The sequence below is a fragment of the Tasmannia lanceolata genome, unplaced genomic scaffold, assembly GCF_043159265.1.
Source record: "Tasmannia lanceolata isolate RefF3 unplaced genomic scaffold, GAP_Taslan_0.1 ptg000002l, whole genome shotgun sequence".
In the NCBI taxonomy this organism is placed as follows: domain Eukaryota; kingdom Viridiplantae; phylum Streptophyta; class Magnoliopsida; order Canellales; family Winteraceae; genus Tasmannia; species Tasmannia lanceolata.
In genome coordinates this window covers 31,106,223-31,114,574 of record NW_027518679.1, presented here as the reverse complement: position 1 = coordinate 31,114,574, position 8,352 = coordinate 31,106,223, and the positions used below count along the sequence as shown (strand labels likewise).

Below are 8,352 nucleotides of genomic sequence, written 5' to 3'. Positions count from 1 at the left end.
TAAAAATTAAGTAAAAATCATCTTAAAATCTCTAAAGCACCTTCATCTTTGTGTGTGTTTGGGAGACCCGCCCGGTCTCATTCTCTCGTTAGTCCTCTTTGTGCGCCGTTTGGTTTTGGAAGAACGCCCTACTCGGCTTGGCTTCATACCCCTACCCTTATGGGTATTGGGTTGCACATTTGTTGCACCCTAGGGCTAGGTAGCTGTCCGGCCCGGCTGGGTGTTTTACCTCTGCCAAATGTGCAAATTCGTGTTTCCTTTTCTTTTAGAGAGTCTTTGACTCATCTATCCTTTAGTTGGTGTTATTGGAGTCTTTGACTCATGTTTCCATTTCTTTTAGAGAGTCTTTGACTCATTCGTTCTTTTGTTGTACTACTAGGAAGTCTTTGACTCATTGGTTCTTCTGTTGGCGTTATTTGGGAGTCTTTGACTCATTCCTCCTCTAAGTTGTAGTATTAGAGAGTCTCTGACTCATTTGTTCCCCTCTTTAGTGTTGTTAGTTCGGAGTTTCTCATTTAGAGTTGTTGATTACTTCGCTTTTGATTAGAGGCTAACTCAGTCTTATTAGAGCTTTGCTTGCTTAGGATCTTGGACCATTTTCTCTCTTCTTGGGACGCTATCTTTCTTGTTGTGGTTTGTCTCTTTGAGACGCTAGTTGCTTATTCGGGGTTTCCCCTTTTGCTTTAGGGCTTTGCCCTAGTTTGTGGTATTACTTGCGTGTTCCCTTTAAGATTAAAAATATTTTAAGGTCCTGAGCATTGGAAAAGCTTTAAAATCCAAAAACATTAGAAATTTAAAACTCAAAAAACATTTGAAAACATCAAAAACCTTAAAAAAAATCTAAAGTGTTGAGTGTTTCTTTTAGAAGCGTATTAGGCGAGTTCGATTTTCGAACTACGTTGGCTTGATCCTCTTCCGAGGTACGTAGTGCAGCTTGGGATTTATATCCCAAGTCCAGCCAAACTTTTTTTATAAATAAACGTTTTAAACCTTCTTCAAAAACCTTTAAAATATTGTTTTCAAAAGACCTTCCTCTAGAGTTAGGAGTTTCTCCTCGATAGAGAATTTTAGAGTTAGGGTTTTTCTTTTGATAGGTTGTTTGATTGATTGTTTGTTGTGTGCTTGTTTTTAGAGTTAGGGGTCTGTCCTAGAGTTATAGGAGCGCCTCCGTCCGGTCAGTCGGCGATCCATATTGCCGAGTGATGACTAGAGTAGGATACGCTAGTCCACCCTTTGTTTTCCTTAGGAAATACAGCCTAGTCACACATAGGTTGTAATAACCACCTGCATTAGGCTAGGGCTAATCTGCATTTAGTTAGGGCATATAGGATGTCCTAAAATTCACAATTCACTGGAATTTAAATAATCGTACAATAAACTTTAATAATTGGTCCGGTCTTTTAGATCGAGTCTAGGATAGAGGGCTAGGTGTCTTAGGCATCTTAGCTTAGAATAGGCGCGAAGAACTACGTTACCTTGATTCTCGTGGAGGCGGGGATACGTAGGCTTCTTTGGATGAATACCAGACCATCTGAGGACTCGGGCTAATCACTTTTAAAACTGTTGAAACAATCAAATCACTTAGGATTTTCCATGAAATTAGAATTTTAGGAGAACTTTCACTTAGATTGAATCCAAACCAATTAAGAAATCAAGATACACATTTAGGATTCACATTGAAATTAGATCATAGGATGCATGTCACATAGATAGCACATTAACAAGAGAGTTGAATGAGCCATTAAAAATGAATTTAAAAGAGTTAACTTTTGGAATTGAAGACCGATTATCGGGCAGGAATGGTGCATGTGGTGGATAAATCCCCATACCTTCCATTCTTGTAACCAGGTAGCGAGTCTAGATTTCTGGTTAATTATGGGTCCTAGATCCCACATCTAGGTGGCGACTCTGTCAGTCTCTTTTGTGTGGAATTCGGATTGCCTTAGTGATCCCAAGTTCACATAAAAGATGAATTAAAATTAATAATAAAAGGCACACGCCAATCGCGTGGGTACGAGAGACCAAGAGATAGTGCGTGGCGGCTCTCGCGCCACCACCCCTCTCGCGGGATCGGGTCCCACACTCAGTCTCGTGCCCACTTAAATAAATCATTTGGATCACCCGAGATTTTATCCTCTGTACGTGATGAAGTCCATAGGATGATCCAAACTGTTCATTTGTTGGGGCACAAAGTAAATAGGTTGTACTTTATAAATCGGTTCAGTAGCAGCCCACAACATTATAGAAACCTCTATAGATCGGAGGGTTAGGATCCTCCTATAGATATGATTATGTGGTACATCCTATTTGCCTAGTAGACTAACGAATAAATGGCTTGGGTCATCCTATGAAGTGGCCCCCACTGTACTATTTTTGGAAAATACTGGACTTCATGCGCACACAGCATATAAAATCTAAATCAAGTATTTCTTGCAACACTAGGATGAACGACCTTCTACAAAATGTAGGTCCCAATGATTTGTAAGCAAAAATAGAGTATCACCCAAGGAACAGCAAAGAGAATTCCACAAGTCTAAGGCAAAAAGATACTAACAAAATAAAAGCAAAACATCTAAGAGCTTGTTTGGTTGGTTGTGCAACAGAAGGCTTTCCAAGGTGGAAAGAACTTTTAATTGGGAAAAATAAATACCCATTTTTTGTCTTAGAAATTTTCATCTTAAACCATGGCTTTTTGTTGGGCAACATCTACAAATGGGACCCATTGATTTTAGCCAATTAGTATATAAGTTGGGGTGACTCTCAAGTATCAACCCCCCAAAAAAAAAGGTATTCCTTTTCCTATTTTTTGTACAAAATAGTTAGGAAGTTTCTTTCTACTTGGGAATGCCATTTCCTTCCAAATGGTATCCAAAAGTGAAGTGAAAAATCAAATTTCCCTAGTCAGTATGAAAACAAGAAAAGCGGAAATTGCAGGTGTAATTGTCATTGATGGGAATATAGTAGTCCTTTCTTTGTAAGGAATAGGATGGAGCAGAGAAATGACATTACAGGCGTTACTCTTCAGTATTCTTCCCTGCACACCATTAGCGTGCTCCCTAAGCCAAACTCATCTCCCCCTTTTAATTCTCATCACCATCTCAAACACTCCCCATCTTTTGATTTCCATTACAAAAACCCCATTCAAGTTCCAACCCAATTTCAATTTCCAACCAATCCAAGACGGGCTTGGAATTCTAACACCATAGTTTCTAAACTCCCCGCATCATCGTGGACTCCTACTCCCTTTGTTGTGATTTGAGTACTAAGCTGTGTAAGCCTAGTACTGCACCGGGTTGTGCTGAGTTTACTAGGATTTGTTTTGTCTGTGTTTCGAAACATTGTCTAGTACAATGGAGAAAGGGAGCTCAAATCCAAATGAAGGTGAAGTAGATTTTGTTCACGTGGAGATTGCTGAACAGTTAAGCCTGTCACATAAACTTAGCAGACACTCCGGTTCAACCATGTTTGAACCCCAGAAAGCAAACTCATCTGATTCAATGAAGAAAACAAGTAGAAATGCTGCAAATTTGGATTATTCTTATCGAGCACCAGAAAAGAAGCTGACCCTTTTCACGCTTAGGCTAGCTATTATAGAAAAATCAGCCACTGGCCTTGGAACACTTGGATTCATTTGGGCTACTGTTGTTCTTCTTGGAGGTTTCGCAATTACGCTAGAAACCAAAGATTTCTGGTTTGTCACCATTATTCTTCTCATCGAGGGAACCCGAATTTTCAGTCGCAGTCATGAGCTTGAATGGCAACATCAGGCTACTTGGTCTATTACAGACGCAGGAAAATTCAGTTTCCGAGCTTTGAAGTCCAGTTCCCGCTCACTTTTTCGGACTCTGGAAGCAATTTTCCAGCCTATTTTCCGGCCACTTTCAGAAGTACAATCGTGTTCCCTCCATGATCGAGAATCTACGAACAATACCCAGAAGGCAGAATTAAGAAATGAAGATTGCTGGAATTCAAGAACGCGGACTATAGAAAACGATGGTAATGAAGAAAAGAATTGGAAGTCTGTGCGTATATGGTATCAGAGCGAAAAAACGATCTCTCATTTCTAGGCCAGCATTTTTTATGTGAAATAACCAATTACTCTAAATGCTTAAGCTATTAGAATTGGTGTTATTTAATCATGGGTTTTGTAGGCACTCGTGAGACCGGTTCGTTTGAGATTGTGACAACCGATTGTGGGTCCCAAACAGATTATATTCACAATCCCAAACAGATTATATTGAGATTTTGACGACTGATCGTGGGTCCCAAACCGATCATAAGACTCAAATTTACATTTAATTCTGTGTCCTATAATCGGTTTGGGTCCACAATCTGTTATCACAATTTCAACCGAACTGGGCCTGAGGAGTAGTAAGGAGTATTAAATGCTCTTGGAAACATCATTTTACACAATTTTTGATAAAAAAATCTCAAAACATGTGTAAAATGATGTTTCAAATGCTCCTTAATGAGTGCCATTAGCAAGACCCTTTAATCATCTATACTACAACACTCCTTGATTTTTTAATATCAAGGAGTTGTTGGGTTTTGAATCCAAGACCTGCCGTGACGCAATAGCACTCTAATACCATGTGAAACAACTAATTACTCTAAAAGCATAAGCTATTAGAGTTGGTATTATCTAATCATTTATACTTCAACACGGACATGGCTGACATAGGATGTTACTTTGCTTCCATATGCAGGATGGTTTTTTCTGTCAAAAAATATCAGCAATGTCCTCTACGGGCTTCAGCTTTTGTCTGCGTTGGCCTGCTTTTCGCTCTCGCTGATGAGACTTATCCAGCAAGAATATGGAGAGATAAGCAAAGGGGATTCCGACAAGAGGAACCGGAAATCGGCTTTGAATATTTTCTATGGATTAGCTGTTGCAGAGGCAATGCTGTTTCTAATGGAGAAAGCTTACTGGGAATGGAAGGTAGACTTAAACAAACTAATTACTCTAGAAGCTTAAGATGTTAGTGTCTGTGTTATTTTAATCATTTATAATTCAACAGTCCCCCTCACGTGTGGCCCCTCTTTTCTTGGGTTGACCCTACACGTGGATTTTTAATATCAAAGAGTTGTCGAGTTTTGAACCCAGGACCTGCCTTGAGGCAATAGCTCTGATATCATGTTAAACAAACCAATTACTCCAAAAGCTTAAGCTGTTAGAGTCGTTTTTATTTTAAGGAAAATGATATGGAGACTAGAGTACCACCGACCAGGAGACCTACAATGAAAATGTGCCACTCCAACAAAATTTTACTTTTGATTATTTTCCTAAACTTAAGGGTTGGATTACGTCATTTGTGAGACTGTGGCAATAAAACCATTAGTTAGGCCCCTGCTCAGTGGGACTCTCGGTCTCCTTAGCGTTACTCTTATTTAATCATTTATGTGAAATAACCAGTTACTCCAAAAGCTTAAGCTGTTGGAGAAGGCGTTATTTATTCTTTTATACTTTAACACTCCCCCTCACGTGTGGCCCCTCTTTCTTTGGGTCAGCCTACACGTGAAATGTGGCCCCAATTTTGGGTTGATCATTGCATGTCAATTTTTGACATCAAGGAGGTTTGAACTCAGGACCATTGCTCTGATACCATTTGAAACTACCAGTTACTCCAAAAGCTTAAGCTGTTCGAGAAGGCGTTATTTATTCTTTTATATTTTAAAAATGTATACTTCAACAGTCCCCTCACGTGTGGCCTCCCTCTTTTTTTTGGGTTGACCCTACACGTGGATTTTTAATATCAAAGAGTTGTTGAGCTTTGAAACCAGGACCTACCATGAGGCAATAACTCTGATACCATGTTAAACAAACCAATTAGCTTACAATGAATCCAAAAGCTTATGCTGTTAGAACTGGGGTTATTTTAATTATTTATACTTCAACAGGTGAGCTACTGTAAATTGTTGCAAGAGGTGAACAGAGATTGTGAGTTGGGGAATTCTGGATTGGTTTCGATTAAACGGTTTTTCTATGATGCGTATTCGCGATGTGTAAATGAAAGTATCTTTGATGGCCTCAAAATGGACCTGGTTTCATTCGCCACGGAGCTATTGGCATCAGAGTCAAGAGATGAACAGCTAAAAGGAGTTCGAATTCTTCGAACATTTGCAACCAGCGAGCGTTTCTCCGATGATACACTTAGGAAGATCGGTACGTCAACACCAGTGATGGAAAGATTGGTTGAGATGTTGAATTGGAAGAACCATTCAGAAGAAGAGATCAGAAAATCAGCAGCTCAAATCCTGTCAAAACTTGCAGGTAAAAAACAGAATTCTCTTCGGGTTGCTGAAATTCCCGGTGCAATGGAATCGATATCGTCCTTGCTCTACACTGGCCGGAGATATGGCGTGGCAGTTGATGAAATATGTGAGAAAAGTGTTGTAGCTGATCAAGAAACTTATGAGTTTTCGGCCTTTAGTCTTGTGGGTCTTTTGATTCTCAAAAAGATCGCACGAGATCATGATAATTGTGGAAAGATTGGAACTACTAGAGGCCTACTACCAAAAATTATTGATTTTACACAGGCCGGAGAACGGTTGCTAAGGCGTGATTCTGTGACGTATTCTCAGATTAAGTCCGTGAAACGCTCGATGCAATTGGTGAAAATGCTCGCGAGCACGTTAGGTAGCAGTGGGAAAATTCTTCGCCAAGAAATTTCAGAAATTGTGTTCACAATTAGCAACATTAGAGAAGTATTACAGTATGGGGAGAAACACCCAATGCTGCAAAAATTGGGAATTGAGATTCTAACTAGTTTGGCTTTGGATGAAGATGCGAAAGAGAGGATTGGAGGAACTGGTGGAATCATCAAGGAACTGTTGAGAATTTTCTTGAAGAATGGATTACCAGAAAGCACAAATGAAAGTAGTCGCCGCTGCCACACCCACTGTAAGTTCTGTTTAGCACAAGATGTTACATTCATAGAAATTATATAAATTTGTTTTCTTAAGGATACTCCATCTTTTCTGAAAAATTTCCTTGCCCCATACCTATCAGGCATGTCTATCCACATGGGAACTCTTTTTTCTTTGTTCTTTCCTTTGCCATTGTGAAACAACCAATTGCTCCAAAAGCTTAAGCTGTCAGAGTAGGTGTTATTAATTATTTATACTTCAACAGCCAGATTTCTTTGTACAGTCTAAATTTGTTATATCATATGTTATATAGTGTAGAGAAATGGGTATTCTAGATAAAAATTGGTTATAATGTCTGAAGTCTCTGAACTCTTTAAGGGAAGAATAGAAATATTGTTAATTGTTTTGTTCTTTCTATAGGTGCTAAAGGCAACAATGTGTGCAGAGAACAAATTACAGGAGGTAGCAATTGGACTTGCAGTGCAGATTTTAAGGTTCAAAAGTGCTAATGAATTGGGAATCGAATTCAAACAAATTGGAATACAAGAAAGTGATTTAGCAGCGAAACTAGTACAAATACTGAAAGAGCATCAGTACCCATCAACCCAAGTTCCAAGAATAAGGAGATTTGTGATTGAACTGGCGATTTGGATGATGAAGGAAAAAGAAACAAATATTCAAATCTTTAAACATCTTGATATGGAGAAGGAGCTCAAAAGTGTTGTGGAGACCACATCGGAACTCGAATGCTACAATGTTTTCTCTGGTAGTGTTGGGCTAAGCCGTCACATCACAACTGTGCACTCTCTTGTAGACACAGCGCTAGAATTGCTTGCCGATGGATGGGATCAAGCAACAAAAAGACCGATTTGCCAACCCGGAAAAGTAATCAGGCAAATAAACATAGACTGATGAAAATAAATCATTCTTGCAAATATGAAAGTATAAAGTTTTAGGAGAATCTTTCAGGTAAAGTTCCAATAAGTGCTAAATAATATGTATTTTTTTTGTGTGATTAGGTGGATGAAAATTCTATCACAGTGAAGGGTCTCTTTGCTTTTGTGTTCTATCATTATAATCATATGTAGGAAAATGTCAAAATGGATGTGTACAGCAAGGTTTAAAATTTCGGTTTCAGTACCGGTTTCGGACCATGCAATTTCGAAATTTCGACCAAAATTTTGAAATTTCGGTCGAAATCTGGTACATAACCCGAAACAAATATTTTATTTAATATTAAATTTCTGTAATTGGGAAGAAATTTCGGTAAAATATTAAATTAATATAAAAAAACAGTTGTTTTGGGCCAAATTTCGGAAAAACCGAAATTTCGACCGAAATTTCTGCCAAAATAAATGACCGTTTCGGTTTTGGTCCATTTCGGTGTCGGCCTCCAGATTTCGGTCGAAATTTAAAACCATGGTGTACAGTAACTACATATTGGCTAGTAGAAGTTAAGAATAGAACTTGTAGAAAGCCAGGCTC

At 38.8% G+C, this 8,352-nt stretch overlaps 1 pseudogene across 1 annotated transcript; it reads left to right on the top strand.

Annotated features, from left to right (window-relative positions):
* The first annotated feature begins 2,999 nt into the window (after nucleotides 1-2,999).
* Nucleotides 3,000-7,907, top strand: LOC143884030 (uncharacterized; annotated as a pseudogene). Its single transcript, XR_013252650.1, has 4 exons — nucleotides 3,000-3,996; nucleotides 4,707-4,939; nucleotides 5,899-6,901; nucleotides 7,288-7,907. The product of XR_013252650.1 is annotated as an uncharacterized LOC143884030 (transcript).
* The last annotated feature ends 445 nt before the right edge of the window (nucleotides 7,908-8,352 follow it).